General features: G+C 47.4%; 1 pseudogene; it reads left to right on the top strand.

The window, feature by feature from the left end:
* Positions 1–3203: 3203 nt before the first annotated feature.
* Positions 3204–5392, top strand: LOC149333114 (uncharacterized; annotated as a pseudogene).
* The last annotated feature ends 16490 nt before the right edge of the window (positions 5393–21882 follow it).

Here is a 21882-nt window from a genome sequence, read left to right as displayed (position 1 = left end):
ACATTTTAACGCGGTTTTTCCTTCCCGCCTCCGGCGCCGACGATAAGCCTAACGGCTGCGCCGGCGTTCGGCTGTGAGGGAGTCGCTTCTTTCGGGAAGATGGAAGAAACACTTCTGCAACGCGGCTATGACCCGGACGCCATGTCTTGGTCGACCATTCCCGTCACTGTGGAACCCAAATCGGCACCCGCGGACTCGATCCGCAATGCAAATCTTCTGCGTCTGCTTGAGCGCCGGTTCAGACGCGAGGCCAAGATAGCGGCGAACGCCACGCAAACCACCGACAAGCCTGCTGCTACCCGCCAAGCTCCCGCCTCGCAAAAGGCGAAGGACGCCGGCCCAAAGGGCCGCAACCCTGTTACCAAGTGGAGGCCCAAGCCTTCACCAAAATGTAACCTAGACGACTTTGTCATCGTCATAAAGCCCCGGAAGTCATTGGCCATCCGGGACGTCTTTCAATACGGCGAGCTCGGTGCCGCGTTCGGCGCTTTCCTCGGGGCGCCTAAGGCGTCCGAGTTGAGCCTCCTTTTATGCAAGGACCAAAATTTGATCCTCGCCAGCACCCGGAACGCCCACGTCGCAGACCGTCTGCTGGGAGATTTTTCCATAAAATCGACCATAGGAGATGTGCCTCTCGCCGGCCATCTCAAGGAACATGAAGAGGACGTCTGTTATGGAGTCATTACGGTGGCCAACCATGAGACGTCCGAATCTCTTCAACCTAGCGTGCAGTGGAGGAGCGGCACTCTACTGGATATCCGCAAGTTCGGCAACTCCAACAAGGCCCGGCTCACCTTTGCCGGCACGGTTAAGCCAAAATACGTCCACTACAACTCTGAAATCGTCTCAGTGCAGCCGTATTTGCGCACTATTCCGGCCTGCAGCTTGTGTGGAACTGTCGGCCATCGGGCAGACGCTTGCCCCAACCCAGCACAAGATAAGTGTGGCCTGTGTGGACAGCAGGCACCCATAAAAGACGGGGTGCGGGCCCCTCACCAGTGTATGGCCAAGTGTGCAGTTTGTGGTGGTGGCCATGCCACGGACTCGCGCGACTGCACTGCAAAATACCGTCCCAACAAGCCAGCCGCCCCTAAGGGCGGGAAATCCAGCGTGACGGGCAGGCAGCCACATCACCCTGGTAGCGTCGGCAGCGACGCTTCAAAACAACAGACGCCTACCAGCGGGAAGGACGTCAAGGGCTGCCAGGAGAAGCAAGCCCGCTCCCAAGACAAAAATGGCGCGGCCGGTTCCTGGGCCAACGCTGTCAAAAATGGCAAACCGGTGAGTGGTTCAGGCAGGGTTACCCCTTCTCCCACCCCTCTCCCCTGCCCCTCGCTCGGCGGCTGACGCTGAGCTCCACAACCTTGTAGCTTCTCTCCGGGCCCAAAACGAGATGCTACTTGCCAAAATTGAAGCCTTAGAGACTAGAACAACTCCCCATCCCCCTAGTAACCCCGACACAGAGGCTATGGAGAGCGAGACGGCGGCGACACCGGCTATGGAACCTTCCCTTGCTGAACTCGAAGCCCGTCTCAATGCCAAATTTGACACCTTGTTGGAGACAGCGATGGAACGCCTTATAGCTCGAGTCATGGAGGCTATCCCCTCTATGATCGCTCAACACGTCGCGAGTAACCCCCGCTTTTCTCGCAGAGCCGCTCCCCTTAAGGACGTATCTGGTCGGCCCTCTAGATTATCCCGGCGAGTCAATGACCTCGACGATGACGAAGACAGCTGCCCCCTTCCAGGTGCTGAGCTTCAGCCCCTAGTATCTGGCTCGGGGGCAGCCTCACTACCACCTATCACGTCAAAATCTGAGTATGGCGGGACACCCTCGGTGTAGGCGCTCCCCCCTTTCCAAATCGGCTTCCCCCATTACGATTACTCAATGGAACTGTCGGGGGCTCCGGTCCCGTTCCAAGCGCGCCGACCTCCGGCTTTTCCTATCAACCTTTGAGCATTTACAAGCGGTGGTTGCCCTCCAAGAGCCAGGGAAAGGCGCCACACTAACAAATTATACGACGTTCCAGCAGGACCCCTCGTCTTGTCTCTGCGTTCATAGAAATTATACAGCCAACCAGGTCGACTTAGACATGCAACCTGAATACTCCTACGTAATGGTGACCCCCCTCCCACTCCGCAAGCAGGACCCACCGTTACACATACTCAATATATACTGCAATCCGAAATTGCCGAATGTATCATTCGCGGACCTCTTTAGCCGCGCGCTGAGAGTTGCGGGTCGGGACCCCCTCCTGATTGTGGGCGATTTCAACGCTCCCTCTCGGATGTGGGGTTACTGCCGTGAAGAGAAGCGGAGACGCAAGTTGGCGGAGCTTGCGTCAACGTTGGGCCTCACTCTTCACACTGACCCTATCCATCCAACTCGTATAGGCAACTCCGTGACAAGGGATACGTGTCCGGACTTGACCTTCACCCACAACATTCAGTATGCAGACTGGGTCAACACCGAGGAAACCCTCGGCAGCGACCACTGCCTCCTGAACATTACGATTAGGACCTATCCTTTCGCGCGACCAACAACCCAAGTCCGACTCCCAGATTGGACCAAGTTCAGGCAAATTATAACACTGCCACACCAATACGTGAACAAGGCTACCAGTCTTGGTCAGAACAATTGGTCTCTAGCGTTCGCTCCTCCGAAACTCAAATTCAGCTCTCAGAGGCGGTTTCTGATGTGGACAACCACCTGCTCCACCTCTGGGAGGCCCGGCATTGCCTCGTCCGTCGGTGGCGTCGGCAGAAGCACAACCGGAAACTTAAAGCTCGCATCGCCGAGCTCACTCAACGAGCGCCTGAGTATGCGGCCCAACTCGCCGACTCCAACTGGGTGGCACGATGCAACACGGCCGCGCGGCAAATGTCCAGCCGGAACACGTGGCGACTTTTTCGCGCACTAATTGACCCCACGCAAACACGCACGGAAACTCAAAAACACCTCCAAAGAGCCATACACAGCTTTCAGGGCAACACAACTCAGTTGGCGCACAAGCTCCGGGACCAGTACTTGTGCACCACCCAGGACCCCCGCGGGCCGGCGTACTCTAATGCAGGTTCTGAGAACGTTGAGCTGGATCAACCGTTCCAGCTCCATGACCTGAGGGCGGCCCTGGCAAAAATGAAACGTGGCACCGCTCCGGGTCGGGACAAAATTACAGTCAAGTTGTTAGCCAACCTCCCCGACCCGACATATTTGTCTTTACTGAATTACATTAACTCAATCTGGCTTGGGGAAGTACCACTCCCCATCGACTGGAAGACCGCCCTGGTCACCTTCATTCCTAAACCTGGAAAGGCCATCAACACGGACAACCTCCGCCCCATCTCTCCGACTTCTTGTGTGGGCAAACTCATGGAGAGGATGGTACGCGACAGGCTGTCCGAGTTCATGGAATCCAAACATCTTTTCGCAGACACCATGTTCGGGTTTCGCCCAGAGAGATCTGCACAGGATTTCCTGCTACAACTCAGACGGGCTGTCCTTGACCCCGTCGAATGCGCTCACAATGACAAGGTCGTACTCGCCTTGGATTTGAAGGGAGCATTCGACAACGTTACCCACGAGATCATTCTCACCCACCTCTCTCAAACTTACTGCGGCAGAAACGCCTTTCAATACATTCGGCAATTTTTGACAGACAGACAATCTTACATTCGAATCCAGGATAAGGAACATGGCCCTTTTCATTTAGGAACCAGGGGTACACCACAGGGCGCGGTGCTCTCTCCCCTTTTATTCAATCTGGCTATGATGCGCCTACCGGCCCAGCTGGGCGCTGTCACCGGTGTACAGCATGCGCTGTACGCCGATGACATCACCCTGTGGGCCACACAGGGTTGCCTTGGAGACATTGAGGCCAACCTGCAGGAGGCGGCGACCATAGTGGACCGTTATGCTCGCCGCTGCGGCCTCCAATGCTCCACCCAAAAGTCTGAATTTGTGCACATACGCCCCTCACCAAAGTGCACAGCCAAAATTTCATTGTCTCTTGAGACAGGTCCAATCCCTGAAAAAATCGAAGTCCGGGTACTGGGGCTCTTTATACATCAAGACAGACGGTCAGAAACAACATTGGTCAAACTCCGTCAGGTGGGGGACCAGGTGGGCCGCATAGTCCGCCGGGTTTCTAACAAGCGCGGGGGGTTACGATGTAAGGACGCCTTGCGGCTGGCGCATGCATTTGTAACCAGTCGAATTCTATATTCGACTCCATAACTCCACCTGCGGAAGCAAGACGAGGATTCACTCGCAGTCATCCTCCGCAAAATTATTAAGCGGGCTCTGGACCTCCCCGTGACCACCTCCAACAAGCGCCTCCTGGGGCTGGGCATGGTGAACACATTTCGGGAGCTCCGGGAAGCTCACTTGACCAACCAATACACACGTTTCTCGAAGACATCGTCGGGTCGCCGCCTTCTTGCCCGACTACACATCCAACACACCACTCTCATGGAAGAGCGCGTACGTATTCCATCCCAGTGGAGATGCGCCCTCCACGTGCGCCCTCTTCCCGCGAACATGAACCGTGAGGACCATAATGGCCGGCGCCTGGCGCAGGCGGAAGCCCTGGCCCGCCACTATGGATCGAAACCCGGCGTATTCTACGTGGATGCCTCCGGCCCCCACCATGGGGGATGGTTCACGGCCGCAGTCGTCCACGAATCCAAAACAGTGAACGGCCTTACTTTCCGAGCCCGTGACATAACACACGCGGAGGAGGTCGCCATTGCTTTGGCTGCATCTCATTCCAATTCAAAAACAATTATTTCCCACTCGCGAGGGGCATATCGGAACGTCGACCAGGGCTGGGTACCGTATCTAGCCTACCGCATTCTCCAAAACAGCGTCTATACCGGGGAGCCCGCTCACCGGCGTATCGTTTTGGCTCCTGCTCATATGGTCCTTGGGGGAAATGAGGCAGCTGACGCCGCCGCACGCGCGCTCTCTCACCGGACATTCCCCTCCGACCCCGACGATCAGGAACTCGAATTCACTCCAGCTTACTCGTTTAAAGACATTTCTTTACTTTATCAATCTGGCCATAGTCTTTATCCCCGCCCGTGTAAAGGTCTCTCAAAGGCGGAGGAGCGGCTTCTGCTTCGCCTATATACAAATACTTTGCCGTGCCCGGCAGCTCTAAAACACTTTCACCCTTCTTTCTCTGGCAGCTGTCCGCACTGTGCGGAGAAGTCTTCGGACATCTACCACATGGTGTGGGCCTGCCCCTCCAACCCTGTTATCCCCCCTCACCCCAGCCCAACCCGGGAGGACTGGAAGGCGACCCTGCTCGGCTGCTCTGACCTGCAGGCCCAACGGGCCCTGGTCGCGCGAGCACAGGCAGCGGCCGACGCCACTGGGGTCCCGAACTAGGGACCTCCACCGAGTACTTGTGAGGGCTGGGCCCCTCTGGGTCAGCTCATACCTCACCTCCCGAAGTTTATCTGTAAATAAATGTTTTCCACCACCACATCGAGAAGTTCTGTGCACTTGCGTAGAATCTTGACTTGTGTCAGGAGAGGCATAGATTTGTGTTCTAGGCAACGTAAAGGTAAGTGAAGCTGCTTCTTGCTTTCAATAGACCTTTCGTGCTCACCAGTGCGGATATTGATACAGCGGCTTGTCTGTCCTATGTAAACGTTGCCATATGTTAATGAAATCTGATATATTACGCCAACCTGGCAGTCCACATAGCGGTTCTTATGTTTCACGCCGCACTCAGTTTTCTTCTTGCTGGAAGCATGTCTTCCGATGCGGGCACACAGGTGACTCAGCTTGCAGGGTGCTGAGAAAACGAGTGGGACGCCGCGTTTGTTAAAAATTGGTAAATTGGTAAATTGGTTTTTTGAGGAAAGAAAATGGCGCAGTATCTGTCTCACATATCTCTGCGGACACCTGAGCTGCGCCGTAAGGGAAGGGAGGAGAGTAGGAGTGAAACAAGAAACAGAGAAAGGGGTGCCGCAGTGGAGGTCTCTGGATTGATTCCGACCACCTGGGAATCTTTAACGTGCACTGTTACCCACTTTCTTGAGATTGTGTGTGGTCCCATGAACGTACGGAATCACTACTGGCCTCTTACTCCAGAAATGCTGCTGAACCCATAATAGGAAACATCATACATAACATAGTTAAAATCACAAAACAAAAGCATAACATTAAATTCAGCTGGGTTCCTAGCCATGTTGGAATTGTGGGCAATGAGAAAGCAGATGTATGCGCTGCACAAGCCCGGAATGGCCAAATAAAGCAAGTGAGGAAAGAAAATAGACCAAAAAGACGAAAATAAACCGTACAGGGATTGTTTAAAGTTTATCTACAGTAAACTCAGAAATAAGTGGCAGGCTGCATGGCAAGAGCACGTAAACAACAAACTACATTCTGTGAAGCCAATTTTAGGGGGATGGCAATCGTGTAGGCATCAAGAACGTTTTACCGAAGTTATTGTATGTCGACTCCGCATTGGACACACCCACCTCACGCACAGATTTCTACTAACCAAGCAGAACAAACCTCTCTGTGACATGTGTGGTGCTGAACTCACAGTGAACCACATTTTAATTTCATGTATCAAACTAGAAGAACTAAGAAAGAAATATTTTACAACATTTTACAGGCAAAGCATCCCATTACACCCCATGTTACTTTCAGGTGATCGAGCACTGGTTGACATCTCTTGTATTTTTAGGTTTCTCAAGGAAGCCAGCGTTTTAAACAAACTCTAAGCATAAAAAGCTTCACTTTTAACAAAAACTCCAACCTTGTGTTTGGCGCATCATAGCCTCTGTTGCTTTTGAGCCATTAAAATCAATATAACTAACTACTGGCCTCTTAGATTGGTTGGACATATGAGTATTTACATTTAGAGGAGCTTTCAATTTCTTTGCCAGCGTTTCAACCACTGCCAGCACCACATCAGGGAATACATCCTATTTCAACCTTGATACCTGCATATCAAAGCTGTCTTGCATGGCACGGGAACAAGACCTTTTAAAGCTTTCTCAATAATTTGTTTGGCAATGGCCCTTATCGTAGTTTTAGAGTGAGCGGAATTATAGGGTAATAATTGTTTTAATTACAACAATTATTAGCCTATAATTATTACCCTCCGATTCCGCTCACTCTAAAACCACGGAAAGGAAAAGATTGCATCAGTGACACGTCAATCAAACTTTATAATAGAGAGGCACGTTTCCTCGAAAACATGATGACCTGAATCCACCTAGTGTTATCTCGTTTTTTATCCGCCCTATCTGCCTTTGATGCCCTTTGTTGCCAGTGCTGACATGCATATGTATAAATGTCGATTCCTTGAATAGACCTCAGTTGCAAGTTTGAGCCCGTCCCGTAATCTTTCTTGTGATTGTTCCGTGTGCGCATCCCATTTTCTAATGCGCTATTTTATTCGTTCAGCGAATCGAATAGGAGGATGCTTGATCCCATAATTTGGCGTTTGTTGAAGCGGGGCGCCGTGCTGAGGAGGGGGGAGGGAGGGAGGGGGGGGAGCGCGAGGAGGGGGGGGGGGGGGAGGGGGGCTAGTTAACATTTCCAAAACACATATCAAAAACTTATTCAGCCATTTCCACCACTGTACTAGTGGAAGTCGCTGGTCAAGGTCGCCTGAAGCCATGGTCGCAAATTACAAGAACATATTGCAAGACAGTATTAAGTTGTGCATCAGTTACAAATGTTAAATTTTTGTAGACAGTTTGTGAAAACAGGCACAATGGAGAAAGCAGAATTACAAGAAGGAGAATAGCACGAACATAAACATATTCCTAATTCTGAGGACTGTTTTAACAAATAATATACAGCGGCTTGTTCCTAGAATGAATGCCCCTCGTCCCAGCTGAAAAGTAATTATTCCACAGAGAACAATTCGTATGTGTTGCACTTGCACAACGCCGTCAGCGCCATACATAGTTCAGCGGTTCTCGCACACAAGCAAATTCGAATAAGTTATCTCTGAGTTATCTGCGAGGTGGCAGCTCCCCTTGAACTCGGTGGCTAACACTCGTGTAGCTCAGAATTCTTTCTCATTCAAGCACGCAAAGATATAAGGATTGCACATGCAGGGCTGAGTCCTGTCATTGTTCAGCCACAATGACTGGAGCCAAATAATCTAAATATGCGCTGCACAACGCCCCAATTTAATACTCGTTTGTGTCGATTCTCAGTGCTAAGGCCTTCGAAATAATTTTCGCCGCTTTAAACGTTTTTGAACTTGGAACAAGATTCTATTGCACAAGCATTTCTGAATTTTCTATGGTTCCCCATAGGGTTCATTTAGACAGCATTGGATTTTTCGGCCTCGTACGAAGAGCCCGTGAATCACCAATCTTGTAGCTTTCCGGCACAGCGTATAAAATAGTCACGCAAGCACGCATACATAATAGTGAAACTCCACCTCCTTGGATGCCCAGTCTATCTACACAAAAACAGATTTCCTACCTCCTTGCAGACTAAGGCGTACGTCGCCGAGACATCGCCTAATATTTTTCGCAAGCTTTGACTACCTGTGCTGGTATTCTTGAGGCGAGCTCTTTAAATTTCCGGTTAACGGCAGTATTGATACTATGGAATACAAGGACCAAGAAAAAACGACCTTGTAAGCTAAAAAAGGAAAAAATTGTAATCATTTCTCTCAGTTATAATGATTTCGCCCGTACTGAGTGCTGGAGATGCTGAGAAATCCTGTCAATACGCAGTGAGCGTAAATTGAATTGCACGAAGTAAAAAGCACCTGTCAAACAATGTGAGAGTAACCAACAGCCACAGAAACCAAAGGGAACAGGGGATTTTTTTTCATATTTTATTTATTTATTTTGTGGTGTTGATCAATTTATATTACTCAATATGTTATCGCTTCAAGCTAATTCATTAGAAAAGCAGAAGAAAAAACAACCACATGCCGCCGGTGGGATCCGAACCCACGACCTCCGAATTACGCGTCCGGTGCTCTACCGCTGAGCTACGCGACGGCTGTCAAACCTTCTGCTTTCGGGGGTATTTATGTTTACAAATAACCTAACCTTGGGAGTGTTGACCAGCGCCACCGACGTTCTTAAGCGGCGGACGTAGCACGTCCTGAGTTACCGCTGATGTGACGTAGAATGTCATCGAACGGCGAGGGTGGAAGCTGTGTGAGAATCCTCTTATGCTTCCTAAGGCATCAAGGCTGCCAGAACCGAGGCCCTGGTTAAGCAATTAAGCAGACGAGGAAAGGGGAATGAGGGGCTCGTTATAAATATGAGAGTAGCCAACAGCCACAGAAACCAAGGGGCACAGGGGATTTTTTTTTAAATTATTTATTTATTTTGTAGTGTTGATCAATTTATGTTACTGATATGTTATCGCTTAAAGCTAATTGATTAGAAAAGCAGAAGAAAAACAACCACATGCCGCCGGTGGGATCCGAACCCACGACCTCCGAATTACGGAGGTCATTTGACACACTGCCATTGTCAAACAATGGCAGATTTTAGGAGTCGCAAAAAAGAGAGAGTAGGAGAAGAGCAACATAAATCTTATATTAGGTTTTAAAAAAAATCGCATGCTCCTGCGTAGCAGGTTACCTTATTAATAAATCGCTGAATGGATGGCTTATGGAAGCATAAGGTTCACTTACATCGCCCTTGTGGCGGAAGGTATTTGGTGGTTCCCAAGACCACGTCCTCTTCTTCAGCCGGGGCTTGAATGGAAGCTGCAAAAAATGAAAATGTAATGAAATTTCATCCAAGGGGTTTCGTACTACACGAACCTAATACTAAGGCTAAGGGTTTTTAGTGCTGGTGTTATTACCGTTCTCTTATAAATATTCGCATGCTTGCGTTGTGAGTTGAAGAAAAACACAAGGATAAAGGTTGTCATTCTCCCTCAGATTGAGAAAGTGAATCGCTCGTTTTCCTAACCACCCAGCGTCGTATATCAGAGGGCAGGGAATGTCAAAGCTGCCGTAACACCCTCGAAATTAGAGAACAGCGAAGTCTCAGGGTGCAGACCTTGCAATAAACCTCCCTGTAAGCTCTGTCCGATGATCAATGAGGTCACAGGAGTTCGTAGCATAGCGTTGTTTTTGTCAATAGAAATTCCAGAGATTTCAACTGTGACACCAGCAACGTAGTCTACCTTCTCGAGTGCGGATTTTGCCGTGCGCTGTATATTGGGCAAACTAAAACTCATTTCCGATTGAGAATAAATAACCGCGGAACACAAATACGATCACTGCCAGGTCTGCCTCTTTCAAGACACGTAACCACAAAAAGCCATCTATTTAAGAGCGTCAAGGCCACCGTACTGCAATCTGGCTTTCAGACACATTACGAGAGGAAAGCCTGCGAGTCATACCTAATATACAAATTTAACAGTTTGTCTGCTGACATTAATGAGATCGTTGGTAAACTATCTTGCGTTCTCGGGATAAATCTTCCTGCAATGCTTTATTTTGTTTCTCATGTGAACTCGTTTGCACAGAAACGGTTGTTCCTTAAACCTACTATGATGACTGTTTTGTAAGGTATTCTTCCTTGTTTACCACTTTTATCTCTATTCGAGGTATTGAAATTATTCTTGCTGTGTTTAAACACTAATTCTGTGGCGCTCATCTCTAATGTGTATTCATCCTGTAATTATCCTTGTGTTGTTGCTGATCTCTGCGTTTGGTAAAACTCCGTTTTGTAGGACACTTTTTTTTCGCACTCTCGTGCTGCATTTGGTTTTATCTGTGCGCTTCTATGGTTTCGCTTTTCATTTGTATTTATTCTATCAATTTTTTGTAGCTGCTATCCATGTTTCCTGGGACGAAGTTCGTTTCTTTCTGTGGACGCTTTCTAACACTCGGGCGCTCTCTTTAACTTTCTGGGCTTCTATGCATTTCCCCGCATATCTCCTGCTAGAAAATGCTACGACAGTCAAATATTTTTCTGGGAATCCTGTGTGTATTACCCGAGCTACTTTTGTGAAGCTGGGAGTACTCCTTCTTTTGGGCTCAGCTATTTTCTGTGCACCTTGTGTATTCGGGTATCCTGTTTTTATCTCGTCCTTTTTATTAATTTATAATATTACTGAATATGTTATCGCTTAAAGCTAATTGATTAGAAAAACAGAAGAAAAAACAACCACATCCCGCCGGTGGGATCCGAACCCACGACCTCCGAATTACGCGTCCGGTGCTCTACCGCTGAGCTACGGCGACGGCTGTCAAACCTACTGCTTTCGGGGGCATCTATGTTTACAAATAACGTAACCTTGGGAGTGTTCACCACGTATATATATATATAGATATATATATATATTTCTTCTACCCCTGGCCTTCGCAACCCTCCCCCTATTCAACCTAAATGGACTGGAGCACCCTCGTCTTCACTGGCTTTGCTCTCCTTCCTATAACGGGAGACAGAGTGATTTCTCCTCTCCCTTTGCGTACGCTGCCTCGAAAATGCGAAATTGTTTTCATTCGTATTTATACCCTGATGAAGGACGGTCCTCCGTCCTGAAATGTTGGTAATAAGCGAAGATAATCACAATGTTGTGACCACATCATTCTACAAGTCTTCCTGGCCCATTGCACGATGACACCTGCTATGAAAACATTCAACTAACTCCTTAAACTTCAATCCTAACCAGGCCAGGCAGAAGCACGACTAGCGTCGTTCCCGTATTGCTGTCTCCATAGCGTCGGCTGTGTTCAGGAACCATTATGCAGCACTCTCTGGTGTTGACCACCTTGCGCTTCCATTTACAACTGGCTGCTGTGCAAAACTTTAAGTGACCGGCCTCTTCCCCAGTCCCCTTTGTAGCCAATGGGAGATTGCCCGTATGTATTTCTTTGGGTTATTACAGTTGTGCAAACACCACTATAGTATATCTTTTGAATAGTAGCCCATCTTTTTAAGTTGGGTACCGTTTCTTCATAAGAGGTAAGCTAAACGAACAGATTTCGCTACGTGGCCAGCGTTGAAGGGAACAAGAAAGTTTTGGGACATAAATGCCTTTTATGTAGACTGTTGACGTAGTCACATTCACCCGCAATATTGTTCTACTTAACAATGCAATTTGTACTGAACTGCACCGGCGAGGTTTTAATTAATTTTGAAACAACGCTCTGCATGCTTTCTTGTGTGCTTGCCCCCTTCCCCCCAAAAAATAACCTATCAGACAAGGTCACCATAGTTAAATAGACTTATATTCGTTTTATCGGCTTTATCTTCGCCGAGGGTATCAGGAAATATGTTTGAGGCATGAATTTCCTCACCGCGGTGCCTCAAGCAGGTAACTTCGCACTCTTGCATGGTCTCATAGTTGTTTTTGTTGCCCCCGCAACCACCGTAGATGAACTCTTCGCATTGGCCCGTGGTCACATTGAAGGCCCACTTCGGAATGTAAGCGTCACAGGGACCGGGGTCAGCCTTGGGTTTGCAGTACTCCTCAAAGTCGCCCGCAGCTGTATGAGAAAAAGGCATCAATCCACGGAACTAAATCGATTTTGACTAAACACCACCACCACTCCAGATGCCAGTGGGTTTAACTTCTAGAAGCATCCAAGTGCAAAGTACATTTTGGGAATACAGATATCGGTAACACAACTTACTACCGACGCCATTTACTTTCCAGTGATTTGTGTACACGTAAGGCTTAGGAATTTTCAACTCAGCAGTTGTAGGCAAAAAAAATTTCTATTCCTAGTTTCACTCAAGAAAACACCAAGCAGTGCTTCCGTTTGCACTTCATGGGGAATCTTCTGAAACGCGATGCAATCTATGCGTCAAACAATGCACTGCTCTACGAAACTCACTGGCTGCTTTAAAATTGTTAGGTGCGTCTCACCATTGCGACAACACATTCCATAAGTACAACATAGTCAAGGCTTTACAGACGTCCAAATCTCTCTAAAGACAGAATGCATGCACTATGCTCATGCTATATGCAATATGTCTTACACAAATATCAGGTCTACGATGCCACCCACGTCGTCATAAAGGAATGAGCCCGCATAGGAGTTCACAAAAGTAAACGTACTGAAAAGATCGTATTTCTTCGTGCCTGGAAGCCAGCGCCTATCGTTGAGGGGTGCAAAATAAAAGTAGCTCAGGTGAGGACAGAGCAAATCTTTAGGCTCTGAATCCTTCCCAATACAGTCACAAAACTAAGAAGTTCCTGGCTTTTGTTTTGCGCATGAGTTCCACGGACACGTGTGCATTTTGCAGCGTATTTCGCCCAGCTACAGGGCCAAGAAAGGAGCCGTGTTATATACGTCTAAAATATTTTACACGCTGGCTGCACAAGCTTTCTGTTCACTTTGCGATCATTCAGGGGAAAAAAGACGACAGAATGGTGGAAGAGTTGTATAAGGTCCGAGCGTGTTATGATAATTGAAAAAGGTAGCTGCGCTTCCTGCCAACCAAACGGACGGAAGAGGGCGTTTGTTGAGCGGATATAAACGACATAGGCAGCCTTATAGAAGGCGGACCCAATTTACTCGTATATGGCCACACCCACGCATGAGTAGGTAGTTATCGAAGTAGGAACCAAAGGACAAACAGCAACGCCGTGAAACTAGACCAGGGAAAGGAAACCCCTGTTGCGCTTCCGACCTGCCGCTGCTGTAGATGAGAGCCTGAAGCATGCACGAATTTTCATTGAGTATCACTGTGCGTCAATGAGTCACTGACTATGGGAGTGCGCAGAGTACCTTTAGAAATCGAACCTAATACGAATAATGTAACTAACAACTGAGTCGAATAAGAGTAATCGCTATTTGTCGGACTGTTGGTACAAACATATTTCTGCAAACATTGAATCACAAGCGTCTGCGCCCTAACTGGAGGAGTTAAAGGTGTAGACAAGGGTCATCTCATTGAGATGCGCAGCACTGACGTCACCACCGGCCTTTGATGTATAGCCAATGGGCGGCTCGGTCCGCATTGATTGGGCCGCGCCTGCGTGTTTTTGAACAACCTTCGCGCTATGCCGGCAAGCTGTTTTGGAGTTGGCTGCGTTGAAAGGCACAAGAAGTGGTGCACCATAATTTCCCACAAATTCTGGACAAAAACGCGTGGAAATGAAAGTAGAAGCTGGGGGCTGGACACGAAGATCAATTCGGAGGTGTTTAGTCGGCTCTTCGGGTAGCTGTTGATCTCGAAATTTTATCACTTCACTTGTGGCTATTAATCGGCATAAATAATTTGCTTTTAGCAGTCGAATAATCAACACCTGCAACTCATGTGTGTTTTGTCGTACTTTGCTCATAAGGTGTTCAGACGCGGTATTCGACCCGCGTGCAATCGTGAGTTCAACACTGGATGGCTGTGTCAGATCCCAGTGACCGCACTACGTCCCAAGAATCTCTTCAAACAAAATAAATATGTATATAAAGCAGCAGCAGCCAGACGTCTTCACAATTAATCTGTAGCAGCTGAGCGGCACCAGGACGAAATTGCCCAAGGACTCTACAGTAGCACCGCACGTTCTTTCTTCTCCTTCATTGATTTCGCAAGCTCCAACTGGCGACATTTTTGAACACCTGTGCTAGGAACCAAAGAAGAATCCCTTGGCTCTCAGCAATGTCGTTCAACGTTATTGCTTAGACAGGCTGTATTTCCTCACCGCAAGATATTCAGAACCTGGCGGGCATAGCCACGACCTCACCAAAGTCCTGTCTGATCAAGAACATGAGAGACAATCAGAATGTGTTGAAATATTCAGCTCAGCGGAGTGGGCGTGATTTTCAGTTGATGCGCAAGAAAACGCGTATTTATTGTGGTAGTGAAGCTGCCCCATAACCTAGAGAACGGATAAGAAGTGAGAGTCTTGTTGCAGACCTCCATACACCACAGGTGGAGTGGGCCTTCGAGTCTTCCCACGATGTCTATTTAAGCAAGCAGAATAAAGCAAGTTCTTATCCATCAATTTCGATGGTCATTTTACGAGGTTCTAAAAAATAGAGACACGGAATTTTACTTCTTCAAAGCAGTCGAATTTCTCCAGTGTCCTGCAATTTTCCCGGTTCTCAGCATTGAAGTGGCTCAAAGAATAAGCTCACACAAAGGCTCCTCATTCAAGGGAGACGACGATTTCGCTTCTTGTCGCACTGGTCTTCAAGTTTTCAATCGTATACGACTTCTTTCCCGAATACCTCTCATTTATTTTATTCAGACATCGCGGCTTCCCTCCGTAGCCACGCTGTTATTTCCAGCCAACAATGGTCGGAGATTAACCCCTATACAGCACCCCTCTTGGTAATTTTATGCGTCGAGTGGTTTGGAAAGCCGCAGACCTACTCACCAGGTACGAAAGAAATTTCAAAGCACTAATGACGTGAACGCCTTGGAATGTTTTGAAATAGTCGCACTCCCGACTTTGGCTTCTAATACAGCATCTCTTGGTGCGGTGTAGGCACGCTGCTGTTTTGCGTAAACCGTGCGCTTCAGTTCACAGAAATCACGTCTGTCTATAGTTGCCACAAGACGCATCACTAATCTCCATTAGGGCGGATGAAACGGTTATTTAGTATAATAAAATTTGTTCTATGTCGTCATTATATCTGCGAATGCGAAGATATTTATTGAACTATGGCATTCGAAGATAACTTGGTGTGCTGTCAAGTGTACAGGATTAATTTCAGAGTCCGTTGAAAATAATATTCGCTCTGTGCACTGACTGGCTGCTTGGGCTGCACACAAGGACCCAAGTACCCAAATATCCCAGGACTTTATGTGTGTGATATTACGTGAAAAAAAAAAATCAACTGAAGACCCTGATGCCAGAAAAATCGGAGATTAAACTTTTGATAACGATGATCTTATCCTGTAAACTATAGGACTCTGAGATCGGGCATAACGGCATGGTTTGCTAAACCTGACGGAACTTTCACACGTGGCCAATCGTGGAGGCTATATATATAAGCCTCATAAACGCGCCGCATAAATAGACCGCATTGTGCGCACACCGATCAGGGCTGCGTGCTGCGCGGCCGAGTTTGGGTGCTCTCTTAAAAAAAAAAAACAGTTGAAGATAACTACACTATGCCTTCTCCGAAGCACGCGCCAATTAGTACTGGAAAACCGTTCGGAAACTTCAGGATATATTCTGCATAGTTTCAAATAATTTTGAACATGCAATATTTGATTAGCTTAGCGGATCGAATAGGCGGATGTTAGACCCCATATTCTAAAGTTTTGAACTTTCGCATAGCCCTATTTGACACCTCTCCCTGAGGGGCTGAAGTTGTGCCACTCTCCTTTTGAATTCGACTTCCTGCTAACATTTTTCCTCATCTTTGATTCTTTATCTACCTGCGCGCATTACGATATATGTCTGGCAAAAAAATTTTGTTTTCAACCATTTGCATTTTAGTAGAAAATTTTCGGTTATGTTAGCTACTTGCGGCTACATCTATGATTTGCTTTTTTTTCTGCTATGTTCCATTTTCTTATTTTTCAAAATGCTGGATATGATTTAGCTCAAAAATTATACTCAGCATTTGAGCGACAAAGCGCTGCGCTGTAACCCATGACCCCACCGCACTTTCACGTGTCCTGCCAGTTTCTATCGCATGTAATAGCCGACTGTTGTATTTCGAATCTCTCCAAAGTTTAAAAAGTCAGAAACAATAGATATGTTACCGGAGCGTTGATTCAGGCACATTTTTTCGTAACATTGTTTTTCTTTATAGTTGTTCTTGCAACCCTTAAAGCGCTTTAGTCTAACCCCTCGCATCGGTTGATCCTGATGTTGATTCACTATCTTACGCACTAGCCATCGCTTCCACCATAATCTTACCATAACTTGCAGTAGGTCTCGAAGTTAGCTGTTCTAAGTGTTAACACAAACCAGTAGTGTGGTTCGAGAACGGTGGCCATTTCTTCAACATTAGTGCTGTGGTTCTTTGGAAGCTCCGAGTATGAAACCGCTTATGCGTTGAAGTTAAAGCTGTAGTAATTTTTGATGCGCAGTTTTTTTTTTGTTTCATCATACGGTTGCGCCAATCATCCACCAACTAATATACACCTAACCGTCAACGTTGCCTCACCTATCTTCTACGATTTTCCAATAGCGTTAACTGACTGAGCAAAGTATTTATTGAACCACTCGTAATAACTCAAAACGGCCTCTGAGGAGAGATCAGAAAATGTGACATCTGCCAGGAAAATGCGCATGCACAACTATTTCCTCAGGCTATATTTCTAAGCAGCCAACGTTGGTGCCTATAAGGATTCTATCCCAGACTATTTTACTACTGCTGCATTGTTCACCGGGGTGCTAGAGCCGGTGAAGAAGCATTTAACATCTGCGCGCCGTCTGCAATGTCGTCCTTTCAGTAACTGCATATCAGTCGTCTTGCGCATGAAACTGGACTGATGCAAAATCACCAGCGAACGCTGCTCCCTGGTACAGATATGCGAACATAAGGTTACCTCGCTTTTATCTTATTAACAAAGGGCTCTCCTTCAACTGCCTCCTTAAAATCTCGGCTTCGTTTCCTGGCTCAGAAATCCTGGACGCTTTTTTAAAATGCACCATCCGTACTTTGACTCACCAAACGCGGCGCCAACGAGCGCCAGCAGCACGAGGGACTTCATGCTGCCTCTACGGATGCCCGAAGATACACAGCCCACGTAACCAGAACGTTGGTCCTTATATCACCTACGAGCGCCTGCGTGTTGCTTGCTTGAACGAAAGATAACGCCCTTTTCTCCAAGCAGTAGTAAGAAGGTGTATGCTTGAAGCAAGAGCCACCTATCAGGTGATCCGAACACGAGCTCTAAGAACTGTTTACTAAGGGCACACGTAAGCGCCTGCTGTGCGTGGCACGGTTCGCCTTGAAAACCAAGGTTGAAAGGAATACCTAAACGTCCGGTACATTTAGCCTAGATGCCAATAATAGGGGCTCACCTATGAGTGCAATGATATACAGGGGGTTCCAGCTAACTTAGACCGAGAATTAAAAAAAAAACCTAAGCGTTCTTCAAAAATGAAATTGCGTGGACGTCGGTAAGGTTTATCTAAAGTTACATAACCATTTTTTTCGCTCTTCCTATGTGAATAATTAGTTGAGATAAATAAATCAAGTTTTTAAATATAGCTTCAAACGTTCAGGCGTCAATAGGAGAGTTGTGGAGCTCCGCAAATATTGTCCAACCCAGGCACTTCCAACAATATATTAGCGCGACGGGTTTTATTCGGGAAAAACGAAAGCCCGCGGAGTTTTAAAAATACCACACGACTGCGCATTCCTTGCGCCCGGATGCGCCGCGATTACAGCGCTCTCATCTGTGCTTTGTAAAAAACATCACTCCCTTTCCGTTTTTCGTGCTGCCCAAGACAGAGCATCGCGTTGTGCTTGGTTCCAAGATAAGCGCCAGTAGGTTCGGGCAGCAGTTGAAAGCAAGCGCGGCTCCCGTTTTTCAGCGTAATTCCCACGACGTTATGAAGCTTGTTATAAGCGTCTTTGCTTGTTGGGATCTTGCTCCCAAATTGGAACTCATGAGATTGTCATCGTTCCTCCGCTTGCATTCTGCTAACGTGAAAGAGTAATTATCGACCCAGAAACGGGAGCCGCGCTTTCTTGCGCTTTGTTGCACTGCTCGGGAATAAGAGACTTACGGAAAGTCACTGTTGTTCCGTTCATCATGAGCCCTTTGTTTACATGTTCTGTGCCTTAGCTTTTTTCATTTAGCATTGATAAATGAAATGAACTCCACGGAATGTGACTGTTTCTGGGTTAGTGCGCTTAGTGCGCGCCTAGCTTCATTGCCAAATCTAACCCGCCATGCAGACATTCTGCTACACTGTTACGACTTAAAATGCATGCGGGTGCCGTTCACTGCGCCGTAGGGGCTTAAAGTCATCTGGCAAACAATGTTCACTTGCACTGCCAAGGTCAGTGAAGTAAATCCTGCGATAAGGGCAGCATTGCTTCGAAAAGAGCCGTGAAAGAGTGCTTGTGCATTTGGCAGGTCATGTTGTGAAGTGCCAACAGTTTTACATTCATGATGACAATAAAATCTCTTTCACTACCCTAAATCTTTTTTTTAAACGTAAGAACGCAAATAATTTTACAGTACAAACCTCCTAAGACGTGCGCACCATCTGGAATCGCATCGAACTTGTGGTATGACGCGGCGTGCAAATGCGCATGATTCACAAGAACAAATAAAGGCAGTCATTCCCTAGCCGTACATTTCGCTACCGAGTACAAACATAAAATACCAAGAACCATGCTTTTTCGGGAACTTATGGTGGTAGCTCCAGTCTTGTGGCTTGCACCAAATTATCTTTGCATGCTCCACTCATTGCTGGCGCGGTGCTCATAGCAGACGTAATCATGTGGTTAATGCGGAGTATTGCTGCTTGTTGTCTTGCTGGTTTGCGCTGGTATTTATATGTTAAGAGTATTAACCGTTCTCTGACAACGTCACCCTTTTTGACAGCAAGATATTTTCATAGCGCTCATGCATACTCCACACGCCTCCATACACTGTCTCGGCGACCTTAGGTGTTTCAGGCGTAGAGCTCGAAATAAATGCGTCGGCCCCTTTGAGCCGAGATACCTTATCATTTTGAGCATCAAGCGCGATACATATGTACATGCTCGGCATTTCCTTATCGCAGTGTCACGGCAGCTTTACAAAAGCGCCGGACCGGGACCTGCAAACTCCACGAACCTGGCGCCAAGTGGACCTGCTGAAGGAAGAGGTTTCTTTAGCGTTTCTAGAAAGGCGCACAGTGTCAGCACCTCGTGCGGGCTGCAGTGGACAACAGCATGAGGTCGCTGACCAGAAGTGAGCTTGCCTCTAGGAAACAGTAACCAATTTCCTTTGAAACCGCTACATATATTTTAACATCAAGGGTTAAAAAATAAAGTTTCGCACCCTAACCTCCACCCCCCCCCCCTCCCCCGTGCCGCATGGAGTGCCTCACCGAATGCTTGTGACATGTGGTATCTGCTGCTGGGGATGTGCCGATCGTCCGTTTCTGTGTGCACGAAATTCTTCGGCACTCAGCGACTGCAAACGAACAAAGAGTCTGACTATAATAAGTAGAAAATAGATCGTTGACAGGATGCGTTTGAGGATTTCTTAGTGCATTGACGCTGCACTTTTTCCTTCAGGTTTTAGCATGTGTATTTAACTCTGTTAGCTTTTGCCCACTAGCACTCTCTAAGCATTAAACAGAAACGTTAAAGATTACTGTTCCTAAAGAATAAGTTTCACGATATGTGTAACTATAATTTCCTTTTGGGTGTCTGTGCCAATTCTCGTATCGCTTCACATAAGTGCAGGTTGTGCTGAGGACTACAGGCACTGAGCGGAACGATTTCCATTTCTACCGGGCGCAATCAGCCGCTAACAATTTAGAGCTTGCATTTCAAACGCGTTCAGATGAAATAAGAACAGTGTGCAGCGGCATTCCGTGCTCGTGGCATTTGGAGGCATGAACCCACCTCTTTCTAGCTATGCTTCTGAATGTGGCGCAACTGATAGCTAATAGTGGTTGTCATGTACAAATACCGACGCGGCAGCTCATCGCCTCTGCAGTTCGAAGCTGGTCCCAAAGCACCGAGATCGAACCCTACCCAAGACGGCCGCACTTCGATAAAGTCGAACTCCAAAATGTATTTGTCCTGTGCGATGTCAGCGCATGTTTACGAGACCAAGGAGGTCTCAATTACAGCCCAGCCCTACTTTAGGCCTATTAATCCGAAACCAGAGGTTCATTAGAGTCCTGGTATGGCTTCTGGACGTTAAATCCCGCTTGCAACGTTCCATCCCATATAGGTACCTGATTCATAAAACGAAGCCAGCTGCTACCGGCGAGCAAACAATATTTTGCCAGTAAAAAACCTACGTTGTCCGAAGTGATATTCATATGCATCCGCCCCGTCCATAAGAGCTGAGAAATAACCGGCCTTTTGCAACCATTGCCTACAATTCGGCACTTCAGCGAACCACTGAATACCGCCGTTTCTTAGTAATTTGTGCCCGTGTTTCTTCATCCGTCTGGGATCACCCTCACTTCTGCTCCTTCCTCTCCGACAGCGTCTCTGGGCGATCAGTTTCCTTCTGGGCTAACACATTTACTAGGTTAACACATTTGCTTCTAGGCTAACAAATAACCAGTTCAGGCGCATTTAATCATAGGCAATGTACAAAAAAAGCCCTAGCACACTACTTCCGTACATTCGAGTCCACCTGCGTAACGTAAAGGCGATTTCAAAGAAAAAGTAGACATCGATTGCATCAAGCCAAAAAAGTACCACAAAGCGCCAAGCTTGGGAAATTAGGTGCTGAATAATAACAACAATAGAGCGCAGTTCTATAAGCGCCGCCGTCGGTTTAAAGGAGCCAAACCAAGAATAATATAAGCATACAAAAATAAGCATTGTCGAGACTGGGGCTTGACACCACGCGCCGCCGTCATATCAGCTTCTCTAGTCTCTGCACGAGAGCCCTGTTTTATCGCTGCAGCAGATTATACCACGTGTTAAACAGCAACACACTCTCGCACTTTATTGGACATCATCTCCTGCATTAGCTAATACTACTATCAAACTAATATCGTCTCGACACGTGCCGACGACCCAGGAAAGCAAAAAACAATGAGCCCACAGGGACTGAGAGCAGTAGGCTATTGTCGCAGCCGATCACGCCTCGTGTTAAACTGGAACACACTCTTCTGCTGTGCATTGCACATCATCCTCCTCATCAAATAATTCCACTACCGAACTAATATCGTCGCCAGACGGGCCGACGACCCAACAAAGCAAAGGAGAGCTGATCTCAACTTTCGCATGGGGGAGAATCGTCATCGTCCTTAGAATTTTTTTATTAGGCATTCTTTGCGCATGGCTAATGAATACATGGCCG

This window comes from Amblyomma mixtum, chromosome 8, assembly GCF_055824585.1.
Source record: "Amblyomma mixtum isolate Tamu chromosome 8, ASM5582458v1, whole genome shotgun sequence".
NCBI classification, from domain to species: Eukaryota; Metazoa; Arthropoda; class Arachnida; order Ixodida; family Ixodidae; genus Amblyomma; species Amblyomma mixtum.
The sequence above is the reverse complement of the archived record's forward strand: the minus strand, read 5'-3'. Positions and strand labels throughout refer to the sequence as shown.